The sequence below is a fragment of the Pan troglodytes genome, chromosome 1, assembly GCF_028858775.2.
Source record: "Pan troglodytes isolate AG18354 chromosome 1, NHGRI_mPanTro3-v2.0_pri, whole genome shotgun sequence".
NCBI lineage: Eukaryota > Metazoa > Chordata > Mammalia > Primates > Hominidae > Pan > Pan troglodytes.
This window is the reverse complement of record NC_072398.2, coordinates 86,129,498-86,146,842: the sequence shown is the minus strand read 5'-3', so window position 1 is coordinate 86,146,842 and position 17,345 is coordinate 86,129,498. Positions and strand designations below refer to the sequence as shown.

The 17,345-nt window shown below is 41.4% G+C and overlaps 1 long non-coding RNA gene and 1 pseudogene across 1 annotated transcript; both read right to left on the bottom strand.

The window, feature by feature from the left end:
• Positions 1-201: 201 nt before the first annotated feature.
• LOC104003521 (uncharacterized) lies at positions 202-14,651 on the bottom strand. Its single transcript, XR_001710710.4, has 4 exons — positions 14,593-14,651; positions 13,647-13,786; positions 10,755-10,913; positions 202-1,160 (listed from the first exon to the last, which is right to left on the bottom strand). It is a non-coding gene; the product is annotated as an uncharacterized LOC104003521 (long non-coding RNA).
• Positions 3,359-3,913, bottom strand: LOC107969117 (cytochrome c oxidase subunit 7B, mitochondrial; annotated as a pseudogene).
• Positions 14,652-17,345: the final 2,694 nt, after the last annotated feature.

Below are 17,345 nucleotides of genomic sequence, written 5' to 3'. Positions count from 1 at the left end.
TGTGAAGGTGAGGTTTTTGGAAACACCTTGGACGGGCTAGAGTGAAACTAGGTAGCTAAACTGCCTTACTTAAAAGGCAATCTCAAAATTAAGGGAGAATTAAGAGACATTAAAATTAAATGCAACATGTGGACTTTTGTAATTGTGAAAATTTGGAGAGCAATTGGATATTTCATGACGTTAAGAAATCACTTTATTTTTAGACGTGGTAATATTTTTTGATGTCCTTATCTTTTAGAGATACATACTATATTGGTCAGGGTTCCTGAGAAAGACAGAACCAGTAGATATATGTATGTAGATAAATAGATATGTGAAAGGGGACTTATTAGGAGAATTGGCTCATGCAATTATGGAGGCTGAGAAGTCCTGTGATAGGTCATCTGCAAGTTGGAAGCCCAGGGAAGCTGTTGGTGTTTCTCAGTCCAAGTATAAAGGCTTTTAAACCAGGAAAGTTAATGGTGTGACTCTCAATCTGAGGCTGAAGTCCTGAGAAGCCGGTAGCTGGTGCAAGTCCCAGAGTCCAAAGGCCAGAGAACCTGGAGTTCTGATGTCCAAGGGCAAGAGATAAAAGTACCCCAGCTTCAGGAGAGAGAGAGTGAATTCACCTTTCCTCTGCCTTTTTGTTGTATCTGGGCCCCTAGATACAACAAAACAACATTGGATGGTGCCCACCTACATTGAGGGTAGCTCTTGCCCACAGAGTTCACTGACTCACATGCCAATCTCCTCCAGAAACACCCTCACAGACACATCCAGAAATAATGCTTTACCAGCTGTCTAGGTATCTGTGTTAGCTAACCAGTGCTGTGTAACAAATTACCACACACTTAGAGGCTTAAAACAACACACATTGATTATCTCACAGTTTCTGTGGATCAGGTCTGAACATGCCTTAGCTGGGTTCTCTGCAAGGCTGTAATTAAAGTGTCCAACAGGGCTTGGGTCTTGTCCAAGGCTTAACTGAGGAAGGATCCACTTCCAAGCTCACGCAGTTGTTGGCAGAATTCAGTGCCTTGTAAGCTACCAGACTGAGGATCTTGGTTTCTTGCTGGCTGTCAGCTGAAGGCTGCCCTCGGTTCCTTGCCATATAGCCCTTTTAAATGGGATACTCACAACATGGCAGCTGGCTTTTTCCAATCAACAAGGGAGAGAATCTCCTAGAAGGATGGATATTACAGTCTTATGTACACACAATTGGTTAGGGGGAAGTCACACGTTCTGCCCATACTCATAAGGAGGGAACTACATAAAAGTACAAACACCAGAAAATAGGAATGGTGAGAATCACCTTACACTCTGTTCACCATACACACTGAATTTTTAATGAATGAAGTATTATTATTCCTGGGAATAACAATGTGTCTAGGATTTTCTTTAAAATGATCCAGTTATGGTAGGAAGTGAGAGACATTGATTTAAAATTTTAATCACACATTGGCCCTTGTTGAAGCTAAGTACCTGATTGATTGCACTCTTTTCTTTTGCATCTGTTTGCTAATTTTCATAATAAAATGCAAGGCAATATCAAATACATTATTTGGGAGAAGGAACTCAGAAACAGGAGGAGTTACAAGGAATATGAGCACCCTAAGAACCCTTGGAGATATTGAGAAGGACCCCAAGTTTCCTAATGTACATAAGATGGACATTCAAGCCCATTTTTACTTAAATGTTAAAAGACAAGATGACTTCAAAAAGCTGGAGAACTTAGGGACAGTCAGGGGCTGACATTTAGGTTATACAAGGCTTAGAAGAACCACCTGGTATATGATAGGTGTTAATAGTGGGTCACTCTTGTTACTTCCTACAGGGTGCTATTGGAGATATAGAAATAAGCCCACATGGGTCTTGTTCTTCTTGAAGACTCTGTCCTTGCTCTTTCTTTCTCTCTCTGCCAGCCTCCATATCATATATTATTTTCATGCCATCTGTAGGATCCACATGGCACTAAATCTATTGTAAAGACTTGGTATAATTGAGTCCATGTAAATATACCAATATAACAGAGGAAGTGCTTCCACTGCCCCATAAGTGACATTCAATTGTGCCCTCTTGATCTCTGACCTTCTCACTAAGATGTAAAGTACCAGAGATGAAGGTTAGTTGATCAACTAGTGATCAACTCTGGCCCTCCATGCTGCCCTCTCAGTCTCTGGAAGAACAACAGATGGGATCCAGATGGCCATGTTAGTCCACAGTGCTTTAATTAGTGGTACAGTCCTACCAGCAGAGGAGGAAATTTTATAGATATTCCTTAGAAGGCCAGTGTTAGGGGAGGGAGGAAAAGGAATGAAGCCTTGCCCCATCACAGAAATCCCTCTCAAATTAGCAAGAACACAAACATGGGTAATTAGAGGAAATGCATACTGGAGTGCTTGTTGTTATTCCCGTGGCCGCCTGTTAACTTGCGGCACTTATCTCATTAGCAGACGGTGAGAGAATACTCTGTCCCAGGGTCTTGCACATCCTGGAATTGATGTGCTTTCAGAAATGAACTTGGTGCCGAGAAACTGATCCAAACAGGAATGAATCAGATGCATTCCGAATCAGAATCTCTGATGTGTTCCCATGTGGCTTCATTACTTAAGGTAACCAGAGAGTGAGCGGGTGGGAAACAAGGAGGCGGGTCCTCATTTTAAGAAAAAATATCATCAAGAACTCAAGGACTCTGGAAGTGAGTCAAATCCCATTGAAATCCCTAATTTGCACATTCAGATTAATCACATGTGAAAAAAATGGAACAGCAAATAGTCCACAAGGACCTAGAAAGAATTATTTAATGATTTACTGTCTGCAAACTAAATGTTTAACTTGTGGATGGGAGGGAATTTGATAGAGATTTCACAGTATCCCCTATGGTATTCTTTTTTTTTTTTTTTTTTTTTGAGACGGAGTCTGGCTCTGTCGCCCAGGCTGGAGTGCAGTGGCGCGATCTCGGCTCACTGCAAGCTCCGCCTCCCGGGTTCACGCCATTCTCCTGCCTCAGCCTCCAGAGTAGCTGGGACTACAGGCGCTCTCCACAACGCCCTGCTAAGTTTTTGTATTTTTTTTTAGTAGAGACGGGGTTTCACCGTGTTAGCCAGGATGGTCTCGATCTCCTGACCTTGTGATGCCGCCCCCCTCCGCCTCCAGAAGTGCTGGGATTACAGGCGTGAGCCACCGCTCCCAGCCTTTCCTATTGTCTTCTTATCCCTCATCTCACACACACACACACACACACACACACACACACACACACACTCTTTACTTTTTTCCCAGCTTCTCAGTGACTTCTTTGAATTGAGAAATTATGTATTTCTCTATTACTAAACAATCTATTAATTTCTAACTACTCATTTATTTCCACAAAGATGGATAGAGAGCTTGATATGTGCAAGTTACTCTGACAGGGGTTGGAAAACAAAGATGAATGAGACATTGACTCTGATTTTTAACAAGCTCATGGTCTAGGCAGAACTTAGAATTTACCATTTTTGTTTGTTTGTTTTTGAAGGTTTCAAATTTATTTCTTCAATAATGCCATATCTTAAGGGTATACAGTGCTTTCACTTGGCATTGATTATGAGGTATTTTTTTAAACAATTCAATACTATACCAGCTGGGATGATTACTGATCTCTCCATTTCTTTAGGGTGACTCTGCCAACAGGGGACAGGTTCCCTTTTATTCTGATTTGTGTTGCTACATATGTCCATACAGCAATACAGACAGTGTCTCCACTAGCTAATACAGCATTACCGTCTTTGTCATGAAAATCAGATGTACGTTTCTGGTGGCTCTGCCTTGCCATTGTTTGCCAAATGCTTGGAACATGGAGACGACTTAATGAATTTTTGACCAAGGGAAACATCGTGAAGGTGAAGATAGAACTGAGGAAATGCAGCTGCTGCTTTGGTGCAAATTCACTTCAGGTACCTTTGAAGAGTGCTGAAACACAAAAGCCACTCACACTTTACTTTTTTTTTTTTTTTTTTTTCCTGGGACTGCGTCTTCCTCTGTTGCCCAGGCTGGAGTGCAGTGGCGTGATCTCCGCTCACTGCCATCTCCACCTCCCAGGTTCAAGCGATTCTCCTGCCTCAGCCTCCCAAGTAGCTGGGATTACAGGCACCCACCACCATGCCCACCTAATTTTTTGTATTTTTAGTAGAGACAGTGTTTCACCATGTTGGCCAGGGTGGTTTAGAACTCCTGACCTCAAGTGATCCGTCTGCCTTGGCCTCTCAAACTGCTGGGATTACAGGCGTGAGCCACTGCACCCTGCCTTCAAACTTTACTTTTAAGGATAAAATAACATGCACCACCAAAATAATATTTGTTACTTATTGTGTGCCTACAGTAGATAAGGAACTCACATGTTGTCTCACTTAATCCCCAGATAGTCCTACAAAGTATTGATAAAATGATAAATGATTCCCATTTTACACATGAGGAAACAGTTATTGGTAGATTTGGGCAACAGTTCTAAGAACAATCGCTCTAATATAGTAAGTGCTTACATCTTAGTTGAAGGACATGCATGGGTAAGTCACCCAGCAAGTGAGCGAAGACTCTGAACTTGAATCCGGTTCTACCTTCCCGTGCTTGTTTTATTACCTGCCATTTTTTCTTACTCCATCATCTGAATGCTCAGGATAGATGAGGACTTAAACAAAAAGGGGAAAATGTCCCTAAAATTTTGGGCCATCCTATAGAAACATGTGAGCACTCATGACCAGCAGAGTCACCATACAGCCAATTGAGGTGACACTCTGAGCAGTGACTTAGTGGGATTCTTTTGCTGTAGGTTAACTAGAGTCCGAGGGGCATACAGCTGTGGAAAATATGATTTAGTTAATTTGTAGTAAAATAGAAGAGAATAGAAATATGCTGTCAGTCTATAAACACCTTCTCCAACTCCCTTAGCAAAGGGATTCCCTTCTTCCATACCCACCTCTCATATTACCCTTTAGTGATAAGTGTTTTCTTTTTGATTGCCTGATAATTGAAAGCAGTTTACATGTTTGGATAAATGTAAATATGTGGGAGCAGAGAGACAGCTACAGTATGCCCTGTTCAGGGACTCTCACATTCTATAAAGTTCCTGGGCCTGAACCAGAGAGACTCATAATTCAGCCTCCACAGAAACCCTGCTCTGTGGTCAAGCAGCTCAGAACAATAAGCAGATGAAGCCAATGGAAGTCAAGATTATTTGTTGAGGGAGTCTAGGCTTTTCAGAGGCTTAGGTTTTAGCACCAAGCAGAACGTAAATAGAAGAAAACTACAGAACGTGAGAGGTCTGTTTTGGCCCTACCTATTTGTTTTCTTTTTCATTTTGGCTGTTGTTGGGCCCCTTAAGAGGTACCATTTTGGTTCCTTTTGGGTCTTGCTCTTTGCTGATGATTAGCAATGATATAAGGTGAAAGTTGGTAAGACTTAGGTCTCCCAGAGGTTTGGCATAGAAAAACTGAGAACAAAAGGCTTTGAGACCCAAAGAGTAAAACTCCAATAATGAACTAATAAGCATTAGGATAGATTTTTGGAACAAAGGATTTACCCAGCACTTCTTTAAGTCACACCATGAAATTGTCTATTTGATTACAAAATCACCTGTCTCATAACTAATATTTTAAGCCCAGAGAAAGAGAGGCATGGATTAAGCAATGAACTCAGAGTCAAGACACCTACGTCTTTTCCAGACTCTGCTTCTAACTAGCCGTGTGTCTTAGGTGCTGTGAAACCTTAATTTTCTACTTTGTTAAGTGAGTATATTTGACTACATGCTCTAAAATGATCACATTCTCAAATGTTTGTTGTCAGAAGCAACTAATGGAAATGGAGGGTGTCTGGCTCTATCTTAAATTGTAACTGTGACAATTTGAAACCATCTCTTTTTAACATGCCTCAGTTTTCTCATCTGGAAAGTATGTCTTTTTAAAAATTCCTTCTTTCTATCCCAGGACTCTTAGTGGTGGACCTGTGTAGGGGAAGGCCCATAAGTCATCCTGACTTGGCTGACAGTTCTGTTAACAAGCAATCATACAGGTCTGGCAGTCCTCGCCACTCCTAGGTGCTCTACGTAAAAGGGTAAAGAGTTCTTGCCTGCAGTTCTGGAAGAACTGCCATTTCCCTAACCACACAGGAACATTTAATAGGAATCTAAGTGTTCTATTTGATAAAGACCAATTCAATTCCAGATGATTTTGACTACATAAGACTCCTCCCTATTGCATTAACAACAGCGTGTTCTGCCCTAGAAATCCTTTAATATCTACCTGAGACCATCAATTTTCAAATACGAGCTTGGATCAGAGCTCTGGCAGGGCAAATAGGAGAGACATGGTTTTGCATAAACAGGAGCTTATATTTGGGAAGAATACATTAACCTTTCCCAATGCAAATGATAAATGCTTTCCACAATCTTGTGACAGCCTGAGCCCTTAAAGGGGCAAGGGACAGTAATTGCCCCCCAAAGTATGCTCTGTGCTCTGCAAGATGACCTTAAGGCTAAAAAGGAAGTTTTCCATAATGCCATGTCACTGGGCCAATTTCATTTCTCCTTTTCATTAATGAAGAGTTTATCAGTTCACCAGCCTCAATAAGTCTTTCAGGAATTTTTTTTGAATTCAAAGACGGGGATTGTGCAAGACCTGCTTCTGGAGGGATTGTAAGAGAGCACCTAAATATGCTTATTAAGAAATAAAGAGGACACACTTCTTCTACAAAACTGGTAATAAAATAATTTCATGTAAATATGTATTTTTTAAAAATTAGCTCTTGATATATTCTGTTATATTATTATTAAGATCCAAATAACCTGATGAACATAATTCTCAAATTCTGATGCAGTTAACTATTCCCTGTCAGCAGTAAGTGGATGATGCATACACTCACTTCCCCATTGTAAAAGGTTCATGTTATTAACTTTTCCTTTATAGACCTTTCCTCTTGACTCAGGGCAATGAAAAGTGAAGGACTTTTGTGGCATCTGACTACCAGGGTGATCTCCTTCATTTCAGAGCAGAGGGTGGTATGTAAGGGTGCTGGTATGTGTTCATTTTGGATGAGGGAGAGTTTCTAATTACTCACTTTTGAGTGTAAAAAATACAGATCAGAAATGAGTGACAACCATATTCGGACCATCAATGAATTCATATTAATGGAAGCACTAGGCTCAGGGAAGTTTCTCTTATCATATGTGACTACAGATTAGACCAGTGGCTCTCAAAGTGTGGTCGCCAGACCAGACCAGCAGCATCAGCATTACCTAGGAACTTATTAAAAATGCAAACTCTCTGTCCCCACCTAGTGAGTCAGAAACTCTGTTGGTGGGGCCAACAATCTGTAGCTTAACAGGCCCTCCAAGTAATCCTGATGCATGCTAAAGCTTGAATTCTTACTCTTTTTGCTCTTCTGGTTTTTTACATCTATCTCGCTGTGCTCACTCCTTCTCATCGCAGTGGCTCATGCTACACAGCCAGGGTCAGTGGAAATCAGAAGTATTGGACTTCAGCCCTAGTTCCTTCTCTAACTAGCTCTAAATCTTTGAGAGAGATTATGCAAACTTCAGTTTCCTTAGCACAAAAAATAATATCATGATAACATCTGTTCTGCTGACCTTATAGACTCATATTAGATAAGTATCAAATAAGACACATGAAAGCATTTTAAACTGAAAGGGGTGAGACAATATATGGTAAGAATGATGCTAGTCATGGTTATTGTGTCTACGTTCTTCTTACACAAAGACTCAGATAAACCCTTCATAGGAAATCAGTCTACATGTATTATGCAGCGTATATTAATATTATTTAAAAGACAGTGCTAAAAACTAGGGAGTCTTGAGATAAAGAAGAGATATGACTCTTGCCTTAGCAGAATTTCAAAACTAGTTGGTGGGAGGCATTATAAGCATGTACCATGTATCTTCAAAAGACCCACAACAACACAGAATTATTGGGCAGATGGCATGTAGAATCAGGTGTGATTCATTCATTCCAACGTTGCAGCCTTCTTTGGGTCATAGACCCACCCTTTGAGAATCTGATTTTTAGAATTGTTTAGCACAATAATTCTAGGGATCCTTTACCTAGAAAAGTGCACCTATGCATTACGACTCAAAATATGTGTAAAAATACAATTTTTAGATATTGATAGACTCTCTTGAAATGTACTTACAGACTTCTAGATTAAGAACCCCCCTGGTTTTGAAGCAGATAAGAGACAATGATTAGCAAAAAGAAGGAAATTTGGTTTTCCCTGCAAGCTCTTTGAGAATCCTGTGGTTGGTAGTCTCTGGGCTTCTCTTGTGACTCACTTTAACCAACAATAATGGTGGAGTTAATATGGTGCCTGTTCAGGACCAAAGCCATAATAAGGTGCGGAAACTGTGCTTTTGTGGTTTTGGGAGCCCTAAGCTGCCATATAAGAAGCCTACCTTGCTAGAGAGAACATCTAGATAAGAGAGAAAGAGAGAGACTCAGTCCTACCAACATCCCAGATGAACCCAGCCCTGCCAAGGCATGTGAATGAGCCATCTTAAGTGTTCCCACCAGTGACGTCCCCAGATAACTATAGCCCCGGCAGACTCCATGTGGAGAAGAAATGTCCAGCTGGACACCCAGTCAATTCATAAAATCATGAGAGATAATAAAAACTATTCTTGTGTTAAGTAAGCCACTAAGTTTTGGGTGTGATTTGTTATGCAGTAGTAGATGTCAGAAACAAATGGCTAGAACAAAAATAAGAAATTGGGAATTAAATGAATTATGTTCCGAAAATAATGTGAAGATTAATGGGCCTAGAAGAGTCAACACAGAAATTTATGTGAGAAGTAGGATAGTAGAAATGAGGCATGCCAAGTTCATCCTAGGCTTTAAGAGTTACAGGAAATTACTGTGTTCTCAGGCATCTCTTGTATCTGGAAGCAGGGTGTACGTCACTTTCTAATAGGCTTATCTTTTGGGTGAGGTGGAGTAAAGGGTATTAAGGGAGATGCAAAAACAATCACAGTCTACACTGATTCATATGTGAAACATGGAACATGGACCCAGGCTTGCTCTAGCCTAGGGAGAGCTTTGCTTTATGAGCACCGGGGAGGCAGGAAGCATCTGATACTTCTTTGGGTTCCCTATTGGTTCTCACTTGTTTATTCCTATAATTATCAGAAAAAGACCTTGCTTCTAGCTTTTAGAAAATGGGAGAAACATTCCTCTTTGGAGTAATTCACAAAGACATATTGATTGCCCCTGTTGGAGGCCTTGAAAGAGGAGACAGGAAAGGCAAAGACTAGAGATCTATTCTTTCATTTGGAATGCAACCATCATCAGCTACTTTCACAGGACAATGGAGCACTTCCAAAACTGGCACTCAAATTGGCCAATCTGAGCACATTACCAGGGCCAGCAATACGTGCAAATTTGAAATTGGAAAAGGGACAGTGCTTGGGATGGCATAAAACTAGGGACAAAGTCAGAAATTCTTGGATGCCACTTCTAACATCCTGCCCCAACCACAGCTACTGAGAGCCTACGTGGAGTAATGGCAGAAGTCTTACTCTCAGAGACACTGGAGTTTTGTTCTGGTGCTATTATTAATCTTCAACAAGACATTAGCAAGTCACTTCTCTTCTCCAGGCTTCAGTCATCTTATTTGTAAAAGCATTAGACCACACTAATGCTTCTCAAACTTCAATGTGCAAACAAATCACCTAGGCATCTTGTTAAAGTGTAGATTCTGATATATTAGGTCTAGGGCAGGGTCTGAAATTCTGCATCACTGGCAAGCTTCTAGATTATGCCAGTGCTGCTGATGAGTGGATCATACTTTGAGTAGCAAGGGACCAACCAGCAGATTCCCTTAGGCCATCTTTCAGGTTCGTGATTCTGATTCCATTCTTTGACTCTCGAAATCATGAACACTCCATTTCCCTACTACCTGCTCTAAAACACAAACAATTCATCAAGTAAAGATGCTTATGAAGTTTCCAATGTTTGTCAGATGTTTGTCAAGCTTAAAAAACCAAGCTCTATACACTGACCACATGCAAATGTGTAGCTCTTACCCTGACCTACATGGGCCCTGAGATGTGTGTCTTGTGAGAGAGGTAACATTTGGATTCTTTCCCAGGCAGCCAAACCATACCATGCAAAAAGAATTTGAATCCGGAAAAACAATGAAAAACTTTTCCTTTAGCAAATCAGCTCAGTAGAGCAGCACCCAACACTGCAAGTTATCCTCCTAGCAATTAGCATGCAAATGACTTTTGACACCCATTTGCTAATGTCAGCTTAATGCAGACATATGGGAGGATATTGAAGCAGAAAGCTACTGCCCTTTTAGATGACAGCAATTATTATTACATTTCCAGGAACTCCTTTCTGTGTTCCCATAGCAACTCAGATCAATTTAGCTTTACTGATACACTGAACAGGTTTAGTTTTGGAGAGGGAGTAGTAAGGCCATCCTCAAGTAGAAATAAGTAGTTGGCCGCACAATCTGTCATTTCACCCCCACTTTCACCCTACTCACCTTGTATGAAATTCCCTCTTTATGGGAGTTGCAATGCTGCTTTTTAGTTCAGGCCAGACATATTTTAGTCTTATAAAAATATACATTTTTTATTCCAGAACCTTGCCGCCATTTCACCATCACTTTGGAAAGCTGCTAAGTTGTGTTAGTATAGACAGAATACAACTGTTTCTTCATTATCCTGTCACTTATTGAGCATGCATATTTTCTATTTCATTTATTTGGAGCTTGAAGGATTTTCTTACCTGTGAGAGTTCCCGTTCCCAGTGTATATGCTCCTGTGAAGAGATTTATCGCATTACAGGTAGCTCTAGGCTGGAAGTCAGGATATTGTGGTCTCACTTGGGTTTCGTTACTGAGGAATGGTGATACCTTTCTGGAATCACTTCCTTCTTCTCGGCCTCCTGCAAAATGGAAAGATAAGAATAGGTCTTGCTAGAGTATCTCCTTTCTGCTAGTAATATCTCTTGACTGTAAAACAGCAAATATTAGCATTTGGGATGGTGAGGTCAAGGTATGCATTCTCACGGATGAAGAAATGTAGAAAAAGATTCTGTACCATCCCCTCTGTCTTTCTCCATCTTTACCTTGCCCCTCTTTCTCTAACAAGAATTTCCTTGTACATTCCCAATTACACAGCAAAATTTCCATGTCTACTGACAGAAGCAGCTTAGCTTGGAAGGGAATGTATGGGGAAGAGGGGGTTACTGAAAGCATATAGACCCCATACTGAACTGCCCTGTAGCATTTAGATGTTTGGAAAATCAGTTACTCAAATGTAGATTGGAGATATTGAATGGTGTGAGTATGGGTATAGACCCCATCATGTGGGCTTCTTTGATCACTCATAGAACACCAGTTTTCCTGTCTGTTTTATTCCTGGCTCAGCCTAAACATAGGAGTAGCTATTTAACCTTTTTTTCCCCCAAATCTTAAATGGGTTTGTGCATCCTCTGGAAACCCAATTTTACTATTACCCTGTACTTGGCATCCATAATTTAAAACTGACATATAAGTTAGGCATCTCTTAATAAGGAACTCAGGCAGATTGAAAATCAAAATGATCTATTCCATTACAAATTTAGGCAGTATAATAACAGGATTCATCATTATCTCCTATATGCACATTTTTTTTCTGTTTTTATGTGTATCACTAGGCATAGCACAGTGAATAACCACCCCCCGACTTCCCTGCAGCACCCCTCATTAGTGTGAGGGAGTCCTGGGGGGTCTATGGCAACATATTTTATTTTCTCATTTGATCCTCACTTCAGCCTTTCAAAGCTGTGTTCTTTTCTTCAGCCTCAAGGGAATTCAGGGTACTCAAAAAACTAGGTCACAAATTGAATCCATCTCTTAGAAGAAAGGAGTGAAATGGCATTGTTGTTCTCTCTGCTCCTCTTATCCAGAGATAACAGTGAATATGTGCTGCTTCAGAGGAATAATTATGAATGTGTGAAAATCTACTGTGATTCAATAACAGTGCACATTAGTCAAAAACCCTTTAGAGGAGCTGAAGCTTATAGTCTACCTAAAGCCAAAAACCTCTAGACCTGGAGACTGAATGGATAATGAAATTTAATCACAGTCATCCTGTGAGTCAGAGGTGAATAAGCTTGCAGCCCTGGGAGTGATCCAGGTGCTTATGGCCTTGTCTCAGGCAAAGAGATCTCTTCAGTAGCTTTGCGGTGAGAAGGGCTTCTCCAGCTCCTCTCCCTCTCATGAATTTTTACCTACACCAGCACCATTCTCATCCCATGAAAATGAGATTCCAAGGAGCTCCTCCTCATATTGCAAATTAAGCACCTGGTAACCCTTGATATTTTGGATATATCTCAGTTCCCTGGCCCATATGTGGAGTCCCGGTTTAAGAAAAGTTTGCTATTTTGGAGAACTTCTTTGACTAATGAGGGTGAAGAAGGAAAAGGAGGGCAAAAATGTCTTACCTGCCTGGCCTTTCTCCCTGGCCCTTTCTGGCCTTGAACAACAGATCTGCTACACAGGCTTCTGAGCACAGAACCCACTCATCGTCCCCCGCCACAGCTCTCAGTTACAGCCATACAGCCATCTTCATGACTAGCTCTGGACAACTATGTTCCTGTTTCTGAATGCCTTAAAGGGACCCTAGGAGAAGTTCAAGCAAGGTGGGGCACCCATGCATGGTGGCAAGATGTGTGGGTACTCTGAACTATGCTATCTGAAAAGCCAGGTTGCTGTTTGCTAGTAGGCAGCACAGGGTAGTGGACTCAGCAGAGCACACAGCTATGACAGTAGGCTTTGGAGAGTCAGGTAGAGAAGTGCATCATGACAAAATAGCCACCAGTTATACCTGTGTGTGTATGTGACTTATCCAAGATCACTAAGTAGTGGCTGTGTTTATTCTAGTTAGAAAACCTCCTGAACTCACTACCCTATGAGATTTCCATTAGAACTTTAATTGCAATTGGCTTAGAGCATTCTAAAGCTGTTTTCAAAGCAAGACTTTGAAATCCCTTTGTCAGACCCTGTTCCTCCACCCCTAGACTGGATTCCCCAGGTGACACTAATGAGGAGTGAGGTAAAGGAAGGTGTCATTACAAGTTTCCCACCTCCAGGGGATGCTCTATCTTGGGAAAAGACCTGCAGAACCCTCTGAGGCACCTGGTGGATTTTAGATCAGGGACACTGCTGCCCCCCACATGCATCCCATGAAAGTAGATAAAACGATTGATCTCAGTATCCTTTCCCATCCCCGGGGCATTGGGTCAAGGTTGTTTAAAGATCATGTAGTTTCCAAGTAGTTTAGAATTCCTGCTTATCTCTCCCCATTTCATCACTCAGCTTTAGAATGCTCTTCATTCAGCTTTAGAATGCTCTAAGCCAATTGCAATTAAAGTTCTAATGGAAATCTCATAAGGTAGTGAGTTCAGGAGGTTTTCTAACTAGAATAAACACAGCCACTACTTAGTGATCTTGGATAAGTCACGTACTTTTTTTGCAGCGATCTATATACAATGTAAAGCCTGCAGGATTAAAACAGAAATAAAATCCTTAACACTTCTAATATCCTACGAGTGTAAATGATCATTCCCATGCAACCCCCTACAAACCCTCATCACCACCCCAAATTCAGCTCATCAGAAAGAATTAGCACATACTTAGTATTTATTCCTCCTGTTTTTTTCTCTTGAAGAATTGTGAAGTTATAGAACTTGAGAGTTGAAATGGGTCCCAGGAAGAAAATGGCAGTAGCTGTGCAGTGGATATCTCCCTCGCTGTGTGAAGAAAATGTGTATCTCTAGATCAAAGAGGCAAGAGCCGGTCATCATTGCCAGTTTTCAGATCAGGAACTGGAGGACTTTAGAAGAAAGCACAGGTGGCTTCGTACCCCTAGGACAGGTTATGGCATTTTCCTCTGTCAACCACAGTCTCTTGTTGAGCTATTCCCCTAAACAGTGATTCCTTCTCCCCAACCTATATTCTCTTCTTTGCCCTGCTCCATCTAAAATCTGCTCTCAGGCCCTTCCCTGCACAAATTCTTCATTCCAACTAAAGTATATGCATTAAAATTTTACTCTATACCGAAGGCTTTGGAATTTAACCTCATTTCATGCCTAGGGAACACATTATAGGGGCAGATCCATATTTGAGCATAGGCTTCTCCACGGAAATCCTCCCCGCTCCAGCCACATCCTCCCCACTCCAGTCTTGCTGTGGATAGCACAGACAAACCATGTGTCCAATGTGGGATCCAAGTGAAAAGACAAAAGGACTCGATGCCACCTTTTTGGACCCATTCTCTTAAGCTGAGGGGACATTTCTGGACTTCTGTTAAGTGTTATTTCTTTGGCACCTTCCACACTGAGAGTAAAGATGCTGACTTCAAGGTTCTACATTTTACAAAAAGCTAGAGGTGTTCTTTTTAATCTCACTAAATGTGTATTTGAAGAGCCTCAAGAATTCACGTTTCTAAAGAGACACATTGCCCTCGTCCTGTCTCCTGTCCTGTGAGGTTTTACGTCAGCCCACCTTTATTGTCTTTGTGTGTCATCTCTCAGTGGGCTCTCTGGAGCCAAGATGAGGACACTCTTTTCAAGCACTTACCAAGCCTCCCTTCAAGCAATGGCATCCGTGGAAATTCTGTGAGAAAAAGAAGAAGGGTGACTTCTGGAGAGAACTAAGTGCAGTTCATGGCATTCGATGCTCATTATGAAAAGCCATCACAAGGTGCAGCACCCTGATTTTTTCAGTGTACCCCAAAGTATTAGGCTTTTCTTTCACTGTTCTCACAGTGTTTGTCATAGTTTATTGTCATAAACTTTACAGCCATGAGCACTGGCATTATTCAGGGAGTTTTTCAACATTTTCCCTAATCTCATGACCATGGCTTCCAGTATTCTTATCCATTAATCACTGTGACTCCTTCACCATACCCGCTTATCTTATTTCAAGAGGGCAACGTAAAACACATATCCAACCTCAGATGTTCATTTATGTTAATATTTAATGGCCATTCCCCTTAAAAAATCCAGAAGATATCATTCCAGCCCCCAAGGAACTCATACTCAGTAGGGGGAGGCTGACTAACATTTAAAAAATCCAGGCTGTGCGCAGTGGCTCACACCTGTAATCCTAGCACTTTGGGAGGCCAAGGCGGGAGGATTGCCTGAGCTCAGAAGTTTGAGATCAGTCTGGGAAACATGGTGAAACCCCATCTCTACTACAAAAAAAAAAAAAAAAATTAGCCAGGTGTGGCGGCATGTGCCTGTAGTCCCAGCTACTCGGGAGGCTGAGGCAGGAGAATTCCTTGAACCCGGGAGGCGGAGGTTGCAGTGAACCAAGATTGAGTCATCACTACACTCCAGCCTGGGTGATGGAGCGAGACTCCATCTCTTAAAAACAAAAACAAAACAAAACAAAAAAAACTGAAGTAATGTGGTGAGTGGAAATGGAGGCAGATACTCTGTTATGCGAAGGCTAGAGGACAAATTAGTTAACTTCATGTGTGCAAATGTGGAGAGGTTCAAGAAGGAGAGTGGGGGGAGGCAAAGCAGGCAGAAATGGGAGTTAGAGAAAGCAGACAGGAGAGGTGGCAGTGGGAATTGAATTTTGAAGGTTAAACAAAAACTTGTTGAAGAATACTCCAGCTAGATCTCTGTAGCTGGAGAGATACTGGTACTGCAAACAAGAGGTACGGGTACTGCAAACAAGTTGAAACAGCATTGCAGATCTTCAGGAAACCACAAAAGGCCCAGCAGAGCTGGAGGGGGCTGTTTGGTGTGAGATAGAGTAGGGCGACAGGCGATCACCTGCCCCATGTGCGTGCTGTGGCGAGAAGACTGGAATCTCTATGAGGTATTAGGGGTCTCATTAAGCAGGTGAGCGAGAGATTTAGAAAGAAGAGTGGTGCTGACACACTTTAATGCTGTAACAAGGTTCCCCCAAATCAAGGGTTCTCAAAGGGTAGGCACTGGACCAGAGGCATTAGCATCATCTAGGACTTCTAGATATACCACCTCACAGCAGACTTGCTGAATCAGAAACGCCTGTGCTGGCACCCTTCAGGTGACTTCAGTGCATGTTCAGATTTGAGAGGCATTGGTCTAAATCAGTCAGCTCTTTGAAAAAGTTTAGTTGGGAAAGGCAAATAAGCAAGGCATTGGAGAGGTTAAATAGAACAAAGACCTCATTCTATTTGCTCAATTTCGGACCGAGTTACAGAATTCTGCCAGTAAGTGCTTTAAGAATAAAGCAAGAAGGCTTTATGAAGAAATGTTATTTGAATGATGGGTGCAATTTAGAAAGACAAAGTAGACAGGGAATATTTAGTAGATAAGCCACAGGCCAATAGATAAGTAGATATTCAACAAATAAATAAATCAATACGTTTAACAAAAGTTGATGGAACCCCTATCTCGAGCAACCCTCTATCTCAGGTGCAAGAGAAGCATAGAATAAGACATGCCTTCAAGGAAATAAACCCATGAACAATTACTGAGACTCCTATAATTCTCTCTTGTGATTATTTATCCAGATGCAATGGAAATTTTATGGCTATTGCCTTCATTATTCCTGGGGATAAAATAGAATTAATTTAGACCATGGAATCTTCGACTGCCTGTTCTTTCACCCAGGAGTTGTGGGGGGAGATGCGGGGTGGCAATGGAGGAGGCCCAAGCCATTCTCCATGTGAGAGTCCTTGCACGTGTGTGTTGCTGTTTAGCAGCAGCTGCTGCAAAGAAAATAATTATTTTCTTGAACTGGAAACCTATTTCCTCCAGGGATTAATCATGACAAAAGTAATCTAAATCTCATTAAGACTACTTAATGATCAATCTTTCCCTCTGTTTTCCCTGACTATAGGGAAGTGAATTGCCCCAATCCTTCTCTATCACCCCCTGCAGCCATGCCAATGCCTTACCTCTGTTATATTCAGCCATAGGGGAAGCTTATTCTCATAGAATCAGGGGTTGGCATGCAGTCACTAGCTATTCTTGGTGAGACTAGTGAAGACGAGTGAAGGAAAATGTTGCATAGGTGAAATCTCATAGGCACAAATAGGTGTTTGTGAGAGTAACAATAAAAGAAAGTCATTCCCATACTCTAGTAGATGACTCATTTTCTCCTCATTTTTTTTTTTCAAGGCGTTCTCTACAACGGTTAACCTAGTACCAAAAATCCTTCTCTTTTTTCTTGGACAAATCCTGTTCAAGTTAGCATGGCATTTACTATGTCCAAGACATTGTCCAGATGCTGTGGAAAATACAAACTCTAAGTAAACAAAACAGAACCTTGTTCCTAAGAAGCTTACCATACATTAAATGTAGGGGCTTATAAACAGACTAACCATAAACTGA